Source organism: Chelmon rostratus, chromosome 13 (genome assembly GCF_017976325.1).
Source record: "Chelmon rostratus isolate fCheRos1 chromosome 13, fCheRos1.pri, whole genome shotgun sequence".
NCBI classification, from domain to species: Eukaryota; Metazoa; Chordata; class Actinopteri; order Chaetodontiformes; family Chaetodontidae; genus Chelmon; species Chelmon rostratus.
In genome coordinates this window covers 7,149,339-7,166,835 of record NC_055670.1, presented here as the reverse complement: position 1 = coordinate 7,166,835, position 17,497 = coordinate 7,149,339, and positions in this window count along the sequence as shown.

The window sequence follows — 17,497 nt, the reverse complement described above, 5'->3', positions numbered from 1 at the left end:
CAATGAAGGAACAGCAGCTGGGACGCCTGGAAGAAGAACCTCTCCAGTCAACATGGGAGAGAGTGAGAGTGAGAGTGTTCCCAGACGTTCCCAGAGGCACAGAGAACAGCCTGAACTACTGCAGTATGGTCAACTGGGAAATCCTTTGCTGCCTATAGTCCAGTCACTCTTCCAAGGCCTCAACCTTGCCTTTGCTGATGCCCTCTAGAACCATGCAGATACTCCTCAAATAACCCCAAGGCCACTTCATAGTCATATGGGTGTAATGGGACATACACACCTTCAGGAGGGGAGGGTGTAACCCAGGTTACCAGGCCTCATTAATAGTCCAGTCCACCAATTAGTTAATTAGAACTATAGTGACTTGTTCTTAACAAAATAACAAAAACGAACCTAAGCCACTGAGGGGCTGCTGCTACCTGCTGGAACTAGTAATTGACGCGTCCGTCGTCTTCCAATGAATCCAACACTCGTTTGCAATCATCAACACTTATTTATAGATTTACGTTCTTGACACTATGCGCCAATACTGAACTGTGCATACAAACAAATAGGCTCACATAATTTGTCACAACGCATAAATAAAGTCGACAAACACAATCCGACGTGACATGGCGTGGCGTGGCGTGACGTGACGTGACGGTCAAAAAACTGTTTGCTCTTTCTCATTCAGCAGCACACCTGCTGAATAATTACCTCTTACTCTATTTAATCATTTCTGCCCCCACAGTGTAGAGCGCCCCCAACTGTGGCTTCCAGACAATAAACAAAAAATAAACAGAAATACACATAACCCAAAAAATGGCTCTAACACGCCGGCCCCTAATTGTAAATGGCGGCTGACATTACAATTACCTTCAAAATTTTAATTACAGAGCCATTATACCAACAATACATAAAATTGTACCAAACAATACCCAATATTGTGTACCAATGACCTGGTTTGAGATTGCTATAAAGTCAACACTAACAACATGCAGCTTCCTGTAATAGGCACAGCTTTGTGACAGGTCTTTCCAAGATATTTGTCTTCGTCTGGAGGCGAACAGAGCGTACTAGACCTTTCTTGTCGGGGAAAGTTTCCAAAACTCTGCCAAGAGGCCAGGATCCACGAGGAGCAGCAGAATCCATCACAACGACAATGTCTACAGGAACAAAATTTCTGATTTTTTGATTCCATTTTTGCCGTTCTTGGAGCAAAGGAAGGTACGCCTGTACCCATCTTTTCCAAAACAAGTCCGCAATGTATTGGACTTGTCGCCATCTCCTCTTCACGTACAAATCATCTTTGTTAAACAGTCCAGGTGATAAGACTGGTTTCCCTTTCATCAGGAGAATGTGATTTGGAGTGAGTGGTTCAAGATCAGTGGGATCATCTGAGAGTTTAGTGAGGGGGCGTCCGTTCAAAATAGCCTCAACCTCGCACAAAATGGTGTGGAGTCCATCATCCTCCAGCGTTTGAAGATGTAACAGAGAGGTGAGAACTTTCCTCACCATACAAATGACACGCTCCCAAACACCACCAGGTGCTGCAGGTGGGTTAAAGTTCCACTGGATCCCATCTTGCAATAACTCTCTCTGTATCTGGCTGTGATTTAAAGATGCAAGTGCTTCTCTCAGCTCTTTCTTGGCTCCAACAAAGTTCGTACCATTATCTGAGCGCATAGATGACACCTGTCCTCTTCAGCAGATGAACCTTTGTAAGGCATTAATACATGCGTCAGTATCCAAGGATGGAGCTAATTCCAAATGAACAGCTCTGTTGGCCAAACAGATAAAGATGACACCATAACGCTTACACAAACCTCAACCTCTCTTCACCCCAAAGTAATCCACGCCCACATTTGTGAAGGGAGGGAGATCAGGAAGGAGCCTTTCCTTTGGTAAATCTTTTGCTCACCCAACTTCCCTTTGTATCGTCTGCAGAAACTGCGCTGCGATATGATTTTTCTCACAGCTGAAGTGGCACTTGTTATCCAGAACTTTTTTCGTAATCTTGACAGGGTGTGGTTTCTTCCGCTGTGGCCAACTTGTTGGTGCATGTGTCTTGATATGAGTGTGGAGATGTGTTGATCTTTTGACAAGATGAGTGGATGCTTTGTCTCCTCTGGTAGAGCTGCCTTACTCAAACGGCCTCCAACTCTCACAAGTCCATCCTCAAGACATGGGTCCAGTTTGTAAATGGAACTGTCTCTTGGCACAGATTTTCCAGCTGATAGGGCAGCAATCTCCTCCTTGAACCTTTTCTGCTGACTATAACGAATGATGGAAACTTTAGCATCCAAGAGATTCACAGCTGACAAGGTTCAACACATTGCTTTTTTAGCCCTCTCCATCTCCAGCAACACATGTGACCCATTTGCATCCCTTCTGTTGAACTCAAGAGTATGCAATTTCTTTCTCTTTTGACTCAACTGCAGAAGGATCCTCTTCCATTTGAGAAACCATGCAACTGCCACTTTAAGTTTCCTCCAATCTGAAAAGTATGATAAGAGCTGGTCTGTAGCATTAAAGGAGTCCTGAGTGATGACTGTGTGACCTCTACATCGTCAACTGAAAGTGTGGCCTCTGTGATATCTGCAGGCCAATCCTTTTCTGGATCAAAGAGAAACCGTGGGCCTTCAATCCAGCTCCCACCATTCAGCAAATCTCCAACCTTCATACCTCTCGAGGCGTAATCAGCAGGGTTGTCTTTGGTATTGATGTACCTCCACTGAGAGACATGAGTTGAATCTCTGATGGTTGACATCCAATTTGCTACAAATGTGTGGAAACGTCTGTCCTCATTTTTTATGTACTTGAGCACTGAAGTGCTGTCCGTCCAGAAAACTGACTGATCCAATGGCAGCTCCAATTCTGCTCTCAACATCTGATCAACTCGAACAGCTAGGACAGCAGCTGTAAGCTCCAGACGCGGAATGGTTATCTGTTTCAGGGGGGTAACTCTCGCTTTTCCCAACAAGAAGGAGACATGGACCTCACCTTTGCTGTTTTCGATTCTGAGGTAGGTGACAGTGCCAAAACCATCTTCACTGGCATCTGAAAAGTCATGCAGCTGCACTTTAATGGCCTGTCCAAAGTGCTTGGGCTTGATACATCTCTCAACTTTGAATGGAGACAACCCTTTCAGATCCTCCTGATGGCTAATGTCTGCAGGTATGTTGTCGTCCCATCCACAACATCGCCGACAGAGCTCTTGCAAAATAACCTTTGCTGACAGTGTCACTGGTGCAAAGAACCCCAGGGGATCATAAACTGAACAGATTACTGACAGCAATCCTCTTCTGCTCTGCCCTTGCTCTTTCAACATCATTTTGAACTTGAATGTATCCGACTCCGCGCACCACTGTAGTCCAAGGGCTCACTCAACTGGAAGCTCATCTCTTTCCAGATCCAGCTCTTTCCAGTCTTTAGCTCTGTGTTCCTCTTCAATGTTTTGCAGCACTGTGCGGCTGTTACTGATTCACTTTGTCAAAGTGAAACCTCCCTTTAGGCAGAGGTCACTGAGAGCTTTAACCATTACAACCGCCTCCTCTTCTGAGGGCAGGCTCTTCAAACAGTCATCAACATTAAAATTGCGCTTGACTGTTTTCACCACTTCTGATGAAAAGTGAGCTTGATTGTCCTCTGCTGTCTTCCTAAGTGCGTAACTGGCACAACTTGGAGATGAGATGGCACCAAACAAATGAACTGACATTCGATACTCCTCAATCTCCTTGTTCACATTACCGTCAGACCACCACAAGAAGCGAAGGAAGTCTTTGTCCTCTTCGGCCACTTTAACCTGGTAGAACATAGACTAAATGTCTCCCATGAATGCTACTGGCTCCTGCCTGAATCTGATGAGGACTCCTAGCAGCGAACTGGTCAGGTTTGGGCCTTGAAGAAGCTGGCTGTTGAGTGAGGTTCCTTTAAACTCAGCTGAACAATCAAACACAACACGCAAAGTACCCTTTCTGGGGCACTTTCTCTGCATAGCCTGTCTGTATAACATCAGTGAAGAAGCTGGTGTACTCCTGGTGAAACAGTTCATCCTTTTCGGAACTTCCCCTTTAACAGCCTTTGCTTGACCAGTGAAAGATTATTAGGAAGAGTAAGATGTTCTTTTCTGAAGGGCAATTTTAAGCTGTAATGGCCATCCTGAAACTGTGCCGACTCATCCATAATCTTTAGGAATCCGATGTCTTCTCTCGACATCCCCTTTTCCTCTGAACTTCTTTCATTGAAGTCATGATTCTACTGGTTGTTCAACATTTCCTCCAGCTTACACACAGAAATCCTATTGACGGCAGCCACTGAGAACCTTACCTTAGGGTTACTGTGCTCTCCATCACGAAGGGGACCATTAACAACCCAACCAAGTACAGTTCTTACTGCATACGGGCCATTCCCTTGGCTGTTGACAACTTCCCAGGGTTCCAATACCTTAGGGACGTTGGTACCAATCAACATGTCAACATTGGCATCTATGCAGGGGATGCGGACGTTAGAAAGGTACGGCCACTTTGCCAACTCTTCCTGTGTGGCAATGTTGTTAGGGGTCACAGGCATTTTTCTTTGTGTGGTTACTGTCAAGACCAGCCACCTCCAAACCATTCAAGCATGAGTGACAACAACTTTTTCATGCCCCATGGTGCGTAAAAGGAAATTGGTTCTTCTACCATCGATGTTCAACCTTTGCATCAGGTGCTCTGAACAGAATGTAGCTTTACTGCCGGGATCTAGAAATGCGTAGGTTTGTATTATTTTATCTCCTTTGATGGATTTAACCTGGATTGGCAGAATAGACAAAATGCTATCCTCCTTTCTGGCCCCTGTATGACCACAAGTTTCTGAGAAGGGTGGTTTAACATGTCCTATTTTTTTAGAGTGTTCACCTTCTGTACTGGTTCTTGACCTTTCAGAAATATGAAGCACAGTAGGATGATTCCGACCACACTCTTTGCAAGTCAGACGCCTGTCGCAATCCTTACTCATGTGCCCACTACACAAGCAGCCAAAACACATCCTTTTTTCCTTTAGAAAGGTAATATTGTCCCGATGCTTCTTTCCTTTCAGCTTTGGACATTCCTCCAATGTGTGCGACTGGGAGCAACAGACACATGCTTTCTCAGACCTTTTCGTTGACTCTTGCCTCTGTGGGTTTGAGCGTGAACCTTCTGCTGTATCCACAACAGTAACAGTAGTGGCAAAGCTGTTACCCCTGGCTCTGCTGAACTTGTGCTGAGACTTGAACTTATTTACACTCCTTAATGTAGGTGAAACACTTGTGTCCTGGATGTCCCCAAAGAGTGGATCAGAGATGATCTTAACTTGACGTTCAAGGAATGAAACAAGATCTTTAAAGCAAGCTCGTCGATTACACCTCTCCAAGATTTCATGGGCCTTTGTCCTCCATTTCTCTCTATATTTAAATGGCAACTTTGTCATAATTGCTCTCATGTTAGTTGGCATGTCTAGTTCTTGCATATAGTGAAGCTCCTCCATCACGTTGCAACAACCACGCAAAAACAGAGAAAAGGCCTGAAGTGATTTCACATCCTCTGATGATTTCACTGTAGGCCAAGCCAGAGCCTTCTCGATGTAAGCTGCAGCAATCCTGTATTCATTTCCAAAATGTTCATGTAGAAGTTCTTTAGCCAGTTGATAGCCTCTGTCTGGAATCATATGCTGACAGCTCCTCACCAATTCTCTAGGTTGACCCTTTGTAAACTGTTCCAAAAAATAAAGACAGTCAGCTTTGTTAGCTTTTGCTTCCACTCCATGCTCAAAAGATCTGATGAAGTTTCTGTACTGGAGAGGATCACCATCGAATACAAGAATGTCTCGAGATGGTAAGGACAGTAGGCGTTGTTGTTGAACGAGAGCTGCTGTTATTTCATTCTGTTTATGCATTATAGTGCATAGATCTCCATGCATTTGTGCAGAAAGTAACTGTGGTTGCTCAGCTGATGCAGTCTGCACATTATTTACTGGCAAATGAAGAACTTGATGTTGTGTATCTCCATATTGTGTTGTTCCATACATTTCTGTTGTTTTCCTGTGTGCCTCCTGTCCTGATCCAGTGATGCACTGCTGCCTTTTTTCCACAGTGTGCATGTTCTGTGCACTTGAGTTGTAATGACGTGCTGGGAAATTGGTTTGCAACATTGCACTCCCTGTCCAAGGTTCATATGACTTTGCTGCAGGATTGAGTTCTTTGGAAGTTGTCCTTTGTTCCTTTTTTCTTTGTAAATATGAATTCATTCCATTCAATGCTTGAGATTTGCGTGAACATTCTGAAGCAGTTTCCAGAACTGCTAGTTTTGCTGTGGATGCAGCAATTTCAGCATCAAGTTCGAGCTGCTCTATTTGTCTTCTTAGTTCCGCTTCTTGCTTCTCCAAAGCATGTTTTTCCTTTAACGCTGCTGATCGAGCAAGAAGTGCAGCCTTTTCTGCCTCGATTTTAATGCGAGCAGAAGCTGTTGTTTGACCACTTTTGTTGCTGCTTTTACCACTGCATATGTTTTTTTGGTGAGACATTTACTGGCAACATTTGATATACTATCATCAGGTTGAACATCATCAACCACATCACCACCATTTTCATTATTTCTCAACCACTGTTTAACATCATCAATGAAACCATTTTGAACCAACATTTTTGCAGCAAACCACACATTTTGTTTCTCACTTTCTTCAGTGGACATTAAAGGCACCAGAGAATCATGAGCGATTTTTGCTTCTTCACACAAACAAGTAATTTTTTCCAGTGCACCTTTAACCTCTGCAACCTTAATTTCAAGCATATGCTCTTCAGTTACCTTTCTTAAATTTTTTACCTTGTGTAGTTTATCTTTTCTTACATTTTGCAACCTTTCACATTTTTCAACATAAGCCTTGTGGGTCAGTTGAACAGTTCTTTTACCTTTACCCAAGTGTGCTTCATTTGAATTTCCCACTTCACTAGAATCAGTGACAGCAGTCTTTTGCGCAACCGAATCATTAACTTTACCGTCCATCATGTCTTTTTTTTTTTTTAATGTTCCACAATGAAATCCAATATGCACTCGATGAGAAAAGTTCGTTTTTATGACGCGATCATCATAGTTATTTTTAGCGACCAATGCATTGGGATTACGCTGGCAAAGTAGTGTGTACACTTATTTTTTTTTATTATTATGGCCATAAAGCTGGTAGCGCTACTGCTCATACCTTAATGCAAGCGGTGGGCGCCATAAGATGGTCCGGTGGTAATGAATGAATCAGCTGATGATCTGCGTCACTCCGGGGAACACGGCTGTTGTTGACGTCTTCCATGCGGCTCGGCAGAGCTCCATTGTTAGCTCCAGCGTTAACTCCGGCAATAGCTCCTGCGTTGGCTCTGCCTCCGTGCGGTGGCCTTTCCGCAACTAACTAGACTAACTGAAGCGAAGTTTTTTGACTTAAATATAGTGACTTGTTCTTAACAAAATAACAAAAACGAACCTAAGCCACTGAGGGGCTGCTGCTACCTGCTGGAACTAGTAATTGACGTGTCCGTCGTCTTCCGGGTCCAATGAATCCAGATGAATTTATCTATTTTAAAAGGGTGTTTTATTTCATTTCTAATGTGGTGAAAGTGCCTTTCTCAAGTGTAAAAAATTCGGGTGACATGAGGAGTTCCTGTGAAGCGTAACCAATCAGACGCCACCAGGGCGTGCGTGCCTGGATGCGTTCGTTTTTTTTTCCTCTCTCTCTCTCTCTGCCGTGATTGTCTCTGAGGCAGCTGCATGCTAACCAACTGCTGCAGACTACACTGTTTTTTTTTTTTGTCTGAGAGATCAGATTATTCTAAGTTAACTCATTTTTACCGTCAGATCAGAGAGCGAGCCTTCCTTTTTTTTCGTGCGTAGATGAGCGGACCGTCTGTTTCACAACAGAAGCGGAGGAGAACGTAAGTTACGTTAATTAGCATTTGGTGCTAATTCGGCGCTAGCTTTAGCGCTAACTCCAGTCATTAGTCACATCCATTGCTAGAATGTAACGGTTATACATTACTGAACTCCCGTGTCCCTGTCTCTTAAAAAGTGGGATCTGAACTGATGAGCCGTGTATTGTGTCCTGTGCCTGGAGTGAGTCTGTGTATGTGAACTGTGAGCCTCTGGTGAGTAATTTTATTTAAGTTAGTCTGGTAAATAGAGAGAAATTGGCTGTTCTGCTATTGTTAATATGGATGATTGAGGCCTTATTTTCATGAATGTAGTGGTTAAAAAGAAAAAGGGGTTTATATTACAGTGTTTTGTTTTACATTTACCCTTGCTCTGTGTTTTTTAGTGAGTAGTGGTAGCAAAAAAAAAAGATAGATATTAGAAGATATTCTGTATTCAGTTCAAAGAGTTAACAGTGAAAAGTGGTTAGAATAATTATTAAGAAGCTGTGTTATAAGTATGTGTAAAAAAAAATGTGTGTTTATATGTATTTATTTAAATTTAAAAGTGTATATTGTTTATGTGAATAGTACAGTAACCCTGTTTTTGGCTTTATAGGCCGGGTCTTTTTCTTTTCTTTTCTTGTCTTTTCTTTCTTTTGTTTTTTTCTTTTCCTGTCCCTGGTATGGATTCCTGTGCCGATCTGCGATACATCTTCTACTGAGGATTCTTCCTGTGTCTGTAAAGGTAGAACAGGACCTCAGTGGTTGTGGCGAGCCAACCCATAAGATAGAGATTGTGATTTATACAGAGACTGTGATTTATTTAAAAAAGACTGATTTATTACTGTGGTTGAAATTTCATGTCTGAAGAGCTGAAAAGCTAAGAATTGTTTTTATTTATTTTTCCTACAAATTTTATTTTCATTTAATACAATACAACACACTTAAAAAAAAAACTTACCTTGATGTGTGAGGTTCTTTATTCGGTCACTCAATGCAATTTTGCTAATGCACCCTTTCTCCTGTAGCGACCTAAACTTCTGACTACTGGTCCACAAGGTAATTTATGCACTGATTAAATAAATATCTGTATCTCCCAGTCTTTTACCACTAGCGGTTAGAGCTGAGGCAGGTTACATGCGCATGAGCAAAACATAGCGTTTGATGGAGATCATATATGGTGGAAACAAGTAAGCAGGTGCAGCGAAAATTACGAGATGACTGACCCCCAAAAAGATGGCAGAAAAAGAAAGCAAACATATCATTTTCACGATGAAGAAGGCCTTTTCAGATGGGGAGGTTGTCAAAGAATTGCTAAAACTGTACTTGAAGACGAGAAATGGGGAACCGATGTTAGCGCCACTCTCTCCGATGCTCAACTGGGGGCAACTACAATGGTAAGAAGAGTGTCAGCGATGTCCGGGAACTTGGCCAACCAGCTGGACCGTGATCTGGCGAGGTGCAGGTGGTTTAGCATCCAGTGTGACGAGTCAGATTTATTTAAAAATTTGAAAATTGATTTTTGTATTTTACATGATTCATTATTCGTACAAACATGGTGCAAAATAATTCATGATTTGTTGAAAAATTTTAGTGGCTAGTGAAAACGGGACATTGTGATTTCCTATGACTGTTGCAGAAGCGATCATTTGAAAAAGTTTGAAAAATACTTGCACTTGAAGAAAAAATAGAAATAAAGTGTTGCATATTGCTATTTACCTGTTTCCTATCTTGTTAAATCATTGTTGATATTTATTGTGAGAAATCATCAACATGATCATCGCTTCACACAGATAAATATTGTTAATTATTTAGTTAATTTAAACACAAGATACTTGTGCTCAAAAAGAGGATTCATTCTCAGTGAAGAACCTTGGAGCTCTAATCTGCCTCAATACATGCAAAAGAGCAGTGATTCCTAACACGTCTCTGGGGGTCATCAGGTGGAAACCTCCCTTCAACAGTGTTTCGCCTACTTAGTCCCACTACACCTCCCAGAGTCACCCCCCCCAGTGCCAGTTCACACTGCTCCTACACAATCCAAACAGCACTGCCACGTTCAACTGACCCAGAGATGCTCCAGGTAGTGGCCAGTACCGATGCTACCATTTAACTATTGCTAATGCTACTGCTAACCGCTAAGAAGAACAGAAGAAGACAAAACAGTTCCGATGCTACCATTTAGCTAATGTTAAGTGCTAACCGCTACCTGCTAAGATGAACAGAAGAAGACAATAAAGCTAGATTCACCTATACTGTTAATGTTAACTGCTAGCTACCAGTACTAACTGCTAAGATACTATCATACTACCACTGCTTTAGCTATTGTTAGCTGCTACAATGCTACTACAGGCCTAGATGCCACATGTAACTACCGATTGCCACACTACAATCATCTACCCCTGCCTCTCACCAACTGCACCAATAAAAGCGGGGTGGGAATACAAACCCTGGTTCGGGTAGGGGATAGAAAGTAAAGAGGTAGAGTCAAAGATGAAAGTAGGGATTGGATACAGACCCTTGTTCGGGTAGGAAGCAAACAAAGCAGGAAAACAAACCCTAACATTTCCTCCAAGAAGCAGGCAAGACAGGAAAACAACCAAAAAGATCAAAAAACAAGCCAACTCTGTATCTTACAACACAAACTCACCTGAACAGGCCGCATGGTCCCAAAGAGAGACTCACCAATTTTGCCCTTGCACTCCCAGCTCCCTCAACAGTGAAACAGCTGACCCTGCAACAAAACCTCTACACCCCACTTCAACCGGACAAACCCTGGTCTTCCATCCCCTCTGCTCAGATTCTGTCTTTAAATCTGCATACTTAGTCTTCTTCCTTTTATAAGCTGCCTCCACTGAATTTTCCCAAGTTAACTCAATGAAATACACAGTCTTTTTACTCATGGACCATAAGACAATGTCAGGCCTCAGATTACTATGAACTATTTCCTGGGGCACAACTAGCTTTCCTCCCAAGTCGACCTGCATTTGCCAATCATCAGCCCCTACCAGGCAGCCACCTACCTGCCTTCTCCCTGACTCAGCAGCTCTATTTTTCTCCCCCTCTCGAACAAACTGCACACCTAACCTCTCCTTTCTAAAACTTCCAGAATTCACCTGCTTCCTTCTCTCTTCAATGCCTGCGGCTAAGCTTCTCAGCACCTGATTATGCCGCCATGTATACCGGCCTTGTGATAAGCTAATTCTACAACCTGACAAAATGTGCTTTAAACTTGCTGTACCTGAGCAGAGTGGGCACGATTGATCACCCTGTGTCGCCCCTATCAGAAATTTAATACGGCCTTCCTCCATATTCCACAGGTCCCTCCAACTAAGTTTCCTCTTCTCAACACCTTCCCAATTCAACCATTGTACCTGTTTGGCTTGACCAACTACTTTTGCCCCCCTTAACAACTCCTCCTGCCTATGCACCTGTTCCACTACAAGCTTTCTTTTCTCCTTTAGACCTGCTTTATTCCACACTGGTTTGCCTGGGCCAAGCCCCAAGCCTCCCCGGCCAAATTGAACATTTCCTACTATTTCTGCATGCCTAAGAGCTGCCTCTGCCTCCTGCACTGCTGCCCTTGGGTTCCATTTCCTCCCACCAGAAGGATTCGGAACCACATTGCTAACTAACATGTCCTTACTCCCAGATAATAACAGTTCTGTCCTAACCTTAGTGCATTTAAACTCCTCTGTTAGACTGGATACTGGCAGCTGAAGCATCCCATACAAAGCTACATTGCTTAAGCACCTGGGAGCACCCAACTATTTTCTAATATAAGAGCTAACTAGCCTTTCCATTCTCTCTGCTACAGATAATGGGACTTCATATACTGACATTGGCCACATTAACCTAGGATACAAGCCAAACTGCAAGCACCACAACCTCAGTTTTCCTGGGAGCCCTGATTTATCTATTCTCTCCAGCCCTTCTGCAGCATCCTTTCTAAATTGCACAACCTGTTCAACATCATTCAGGTCCACATTATACCACCGTCCTAGACTCTTGACTGATTTCTCCCTAATTGTTGGGATTTCCTCACCATCTATAGCAAACTTTCTATCACTTACTTTCCCTCTGTATATTGAAATACTCCTTGACTTACTAGGCTTAATCTTCATACTAGCCCACTTGAGATTCTGATTGACTTTCAAGATTCAAGAGTCTTTATTGTCATTAGGCATGTCAATGAAATTTTCATTGCAACCCCCATGTTAGGAACAGATGGTAAGATAGATAAGAAGACTAGAAAGAATAAAATTAAGATAACTACAATAAAATAAAATAAACCAACATGCAATAAAAATATTCGTAAAGCAATTAAAAATATAACAGAATGAAAATATACTAAGGCAATAACATATACTAAACAATAAACAATAAAATATGGAAGTGAAATGTGCAAACAGAATAAAATATACAAGCAGAATAAAATATACACAGTGAAATGTACCGACAGAATAAAATATACAAGCAGAATAAAATATACACAGTGAAATGTACCGACAGAATAAAAAATACACAGTGACATGTACCGACAGAATAAAATATACCAGTGGACAATAAAATATGCCAATGAAAATGAAATGTGCCAATATACTAAAATGTATATAATTAGTTAAGTATATGTGTGGACCTAAAAGTACACAGAAGGTGCAGGTGGAGGTAGAGGTGTAGGTGTAAAGTGCAGTGTGCAGTGGTTCACAGTTCTCACAGTCTGCTGGGGGTGATAGCTCTAACAGCTCTGGGGAAGAAGCTGTCCCTCAGTCTGTTAGTGGTGGTGTGGATGTTCCTGTACCGCTTTCCTGATGGTAGCGGTACAAACAGTCTGTGGCCCGGATGGCTGGGGTCTGTGGCGATGGATCTTGCCCTCTTCCTGTCCCGGCCTTCATATATAGAGTCTAGGTCAGGAAGGGGGCAGCCCACGATGCCCTGTGCAGTTTTAACCACCCGTGCCAGTTGTTTCCTCTCCTGTGCCGTGCAGCTGCCATACCATACTGTCACACTGAGGCAGAGGATGCTTTCAATTGTGGCCCTGTAGAAATTGACGAGCAACCGAGAGGAGAGTCCAGCTCGTTTCAGTTTCCTGAGGAAGAAGAGCCTTTGTTGTGCCTTCTTCACCAGGCAGGAGGTGTTCATGGACCAGGAGAGGTCAGATGTGATGTGGAGGCCCAGGAACCTGATGTTGTCCACACGCTCCACCACTTCTCCATCCATGAGGAGGGGGGCGTGATCCGTCTTCCTGGACCTCCTGAAGTCCACAATGACCTCCTTGGTCTTCCCTGTGTTCAGCACCAGGTTGTTGGCTGAACACCACTGGGTGAGCTGGCGTATCTCCTCTCTGTAGTGGGTCTCGTTGTTATCTGAGTAAACATGGTGAAGAGGGCTGGGCTGAGCACACAACCCTGTGGCGTGCCCTTGCTGAGGACCAGAGGGGATGATGTGATGTTCCCTATTCTCACCACCTGAGGCCTGTTGGTGAGAAAGTCTCTGATCCAGTGGCACAGAGACGCAGGCAGACCCACTGCGTGTAGCTTCAGCTCCAGCTTGTCTGGGATGACGGTGTTAAAAGCTGAGCTAAAGTCTACAAATAGCATCCTGACGTAGGTGTTGGGCTGCTGCAGGTGGGTCAGGGCTGTGTGCAGGGTGATGGATGACAACCTCCTTGTACATGGCACTGTTGAAGTTAGCAGTGTTATATCATCCATATAAGCCCTAATTGGTGGAAGACGCATTCCATTCTGCCGTCTCTCCCCACCTACGACCCACTTGGAAGCCCTAATAATTACCTCCACCTCTGTCGTATCTATCATACCATTCCTTTCTAAGTAATTAGCCAGCCTCTGTGCTACGATACTAAAGAAAATCTTTCCTCAACATTTAGGAGAGAAATCATCCGAAACTGGCTAAGGTCCGATGACTCCTTCTCCTTAGGGATGAAGACACCTCCTGCCCTGCGCCATGCTCTTGGAATACTTTGTTTCTCCCAAACTATTCTCAGGTATCTCCATAGTGTCCTTAAGATGCCAGGTGCACTCTTATAGACACGGTAGGGGACTCCATTAGGCCCTGGGGCCGAAGAAGCCTTTGCACGCCTAACCACCTCCACAACTTCTCTCCACCTAGGTGGGCTCACATCCATCTCCTGCTCCACTTCCCCTAATGGTGGCATGTCAGGTGGAAGACCTATGTTCCTACTCTCCTTTGAATCTGAATACGTCGACTTCAAATACTGTTCAATCTCTGATTTCGTTGCCTTAAGTTGCCCTCCTTTTTCTTGATTAAACAAGCCTTTCACAAAATTAAAGGGTATCCTAAAAAATGCTGACCTTGCACGTTCCTTCTTCTTTCTCTTCTCCCTAAGGTGTTCTGCCCTTCTGAGTACTGTTAACCGGCTTCTCAGTTCCTCCTGCAACACCTTAATTCCCTCCCTTTCTTCTTCTGACGCCTTCCTCCACTGCTTTCTTAACTGCCTCCTTTCCTTTACTAACTTCTGTATTTCTCTTTGCCGCTTAGACTTGCTGACCTGCACCCTCTCGCCTTTTCTTTTGACAAGCACTTACCCCAAATCTCTCTCGACCATAGGAGTAGATCACTTCTCCAATTTTATCCAATTTCTCCACTACATCTCCTGTAAGCCTGCTGTGTATGACTGACAAATCTCTATCAACTGCCTCCCACTCTTTGCTATCATTTGCCCTCGGCCACCTAACTCTAGCTTTCTGCTCCATGCTTTTCTCCTTGGCTGGCCTGTTGACCTCAACACCAACTGCATCCCCTCTCCGTACCTCCTCCTCTCCAGGGATAGTGTTACTGATGTCCTGTGAACTGTGGTTTTCTACCTGTCGCTGGACTTCATCCGACTGATTCGACTGACTTCTCAAGAAATACTGGTCAATGCGGCCACTCTGCCCTTCCACCGCTAAACACTTCCTCCTTCCCTGATGAGTTCTAAGGCTTCAGATTGTTGTTATTTTCTGTTAAGTCTGGTTGTAGCAAGTCTAAGTCTTGCCACTGCTGCCATGGGTTGCTAGCCCATACCAGCACCTGTGGGGTCTTTTCCCTCCTGTCAGCTGTCTTTCCAAGCAGTCACATGGTCTTTCCCTTGTTGTCAGCTGCTCTATTCACAACAGTCACTAGCCAAGCTAGTTGTGAGTTAATTTAAACACAAGATACTTGTGCTCAAAAAGAGGATTCATTCTCAGTGAAGAACCTTGGAGCTCTAATCTGCCTCTATACATGCCAAAGAGCAGTGATTCCTAACACATCTCTGGGGGTCATCAGGTGGAAACCTCCCTTCAACAGTGTTTTCGCCTACTTAGTCCCACTACACCTCCAGGAGACTAGGCGGTGAACTCCGGCGTCCCAGAGTCACCCCCCCTAGTGCCAGTTCACACTGCTCCTACACAATCCAAACGTACAGTTAAAGGTAAATTGAGCAAATTGGTTATTTCAGAAGTATGAATCAAAATGGTAGCTAATCGGTAGCCACTAAGTAGCTCTTGGTTTCAAAAAGGTAGTGTTAGTGTAAAGGTTGCTAACTTTAGCTGACAATTAAAACCCAATTAGCTTTATCTTACAGTAAACAACTTAACAAACCTAAACTAATGCTGGGTACATAGAATAATACTACTGCATCTATTTCCTTCTCCATTTCTTTTGTTGGACTGTAAGTCCAACAAAAGTCTATGGGAGTGTTCCAACTCTCTTCTTCAACAGCGCTGCCTAAACCTAACCGTCTCCATGGTGTATAATGCAGTAGGCGTGTCCCGTAGCAATTTAGAGTCCGCAGATTAACCTACTTGCACACAGCGTTTACTGGTCCAGCGCCATAGCAGACCAGAGACCGTAACATTTTGGATCAGGTGTACTGCAACATCCCTGCTGCTTACAAGGCTGCAGCAGCTCCACACCTGAGCAGGTCAGACCTCATCTCTGTGAAACTTATTCCTGCTTACAAGCCTCTGGCCTGCAGAACAAAGCCAACCACCAGGACAGTACAGATATGGACTGAGGAGGCCTCCTCTGCACTTCAGGACTGCTTCGAGCTTACAGACTGGACTGTGTTCAGAGAAGAGGCAGACCTAGAGGAGTATACATCATCTGTATTGTCCTATGTTCAGTTCTGTACTGATGCTGTCCTCCCTGTTAAGACCATCACAGTGTTTCCCAACCAGAAACCATGGCTGGACAGCACAGTGCGGTCCCTGCTGAAAGCCCGGGATACTGCCTACAGAGCTGGAGACAGGCTGGCTTACAGCAGGGCTCGAGCAGAGCTGAAGAAAGGAATTAAGCAGGCCAAGCTTGGTAGAAAAACAAAATTGAAGATCACTTCAATACCAACAACCCACAGAACATGTGGAGAGGCATCAGAACCATGACGGACTATAAGCCTAACACTCAGGTCGCCAGCAATGACCCCACGCTGCCTGACACCTTAAACAGCTTCAGGCAGCAGAGAAGCTACACACCTACCCCGGCTGGAGGAGCAACCCAGCTCCTTGTCCTGCAGCAGCACCAGGTGACATCCACCCTGAGGAGGATCAACACCCGCAGAGCTACAGGACCGGAAAAGGTGTCAGGCAAGACTTTGAGGACATGCGCTGACCAGCTAGCAGGAGTGTTCCTGGACATTTTCAACTTGTCCCTCCAGCTGTCTACGGTTCCTGAGTGCCTCAAGTCCTCCACCATCATTCCAGTACCTAAGAAGACATCACCTGCCTGAATGACTACAGGCCTGTTGCTCTGACCCCGGTAAGTGTTTTGAGAGGATTATTCTCAGGTACATCTGAGGCTTCATCCCCTAGACCTAGACAGCCTTCAGTTCGCCTACAGAGGGAATCGGTCCACAGAGGATGCTGTCTCCATCACCCTGCACACAGCCCTGACTCACCTGCAGCAGCCCAACACCTTACGATGCTATTTGTAGACTTTAGCTCAGCTTTTAACACCGTCATCCCAGACAAGCTGGCGCTGAAGCTACACGCGGTGGGTCTGCCTGTGTCTCTGTGCCACTGGATCAGAGACTTTCTCACCAACAGGCCTCAGGTGGTGAGAATAGGGAACATCACATCATCCCCTCTGGTCCTCAGCACGGGCACGCCACAGGGTTGTGTGCTCAGCCCAACCCTCTTCACCATGTTTACCCACGACTGTGCTGCCATCCACCCCACCAACACAGTCGTGAAGTTTGCGGACGACACTACAGTAGTGGGTCTCATCTCAGATAACACTAACATAACCACTACAGAGAGGAGATATGCCAGCTCACCCAGCGGTGTTCAGCCAACAACCTGGTGCTGAACACAGGGAAGACCAAGGAGGTCACTGTGGACTTCAGGAGGTCCAGGAAGACGGCTCACGCCCCCCTCCTCATGGACGGAGAAGTGGTGGAGCGTGTGGACAACATCATCTTCCTGGGCCTCCACATCACATCTGATCTTTCCTGGTCCATGAACACCTCCTGCCTGGTGAAGAAGGCACAACAAAGGCTCTTCTTCTTCAGGAAACTGAAACAGGCTGGACTCTCCTCTCGGTTGCTCGTCAACTTCTACAGGGCCACAATTGAAAGCATCCTCTGCTTTAGTGTGACAGTGTGGTATG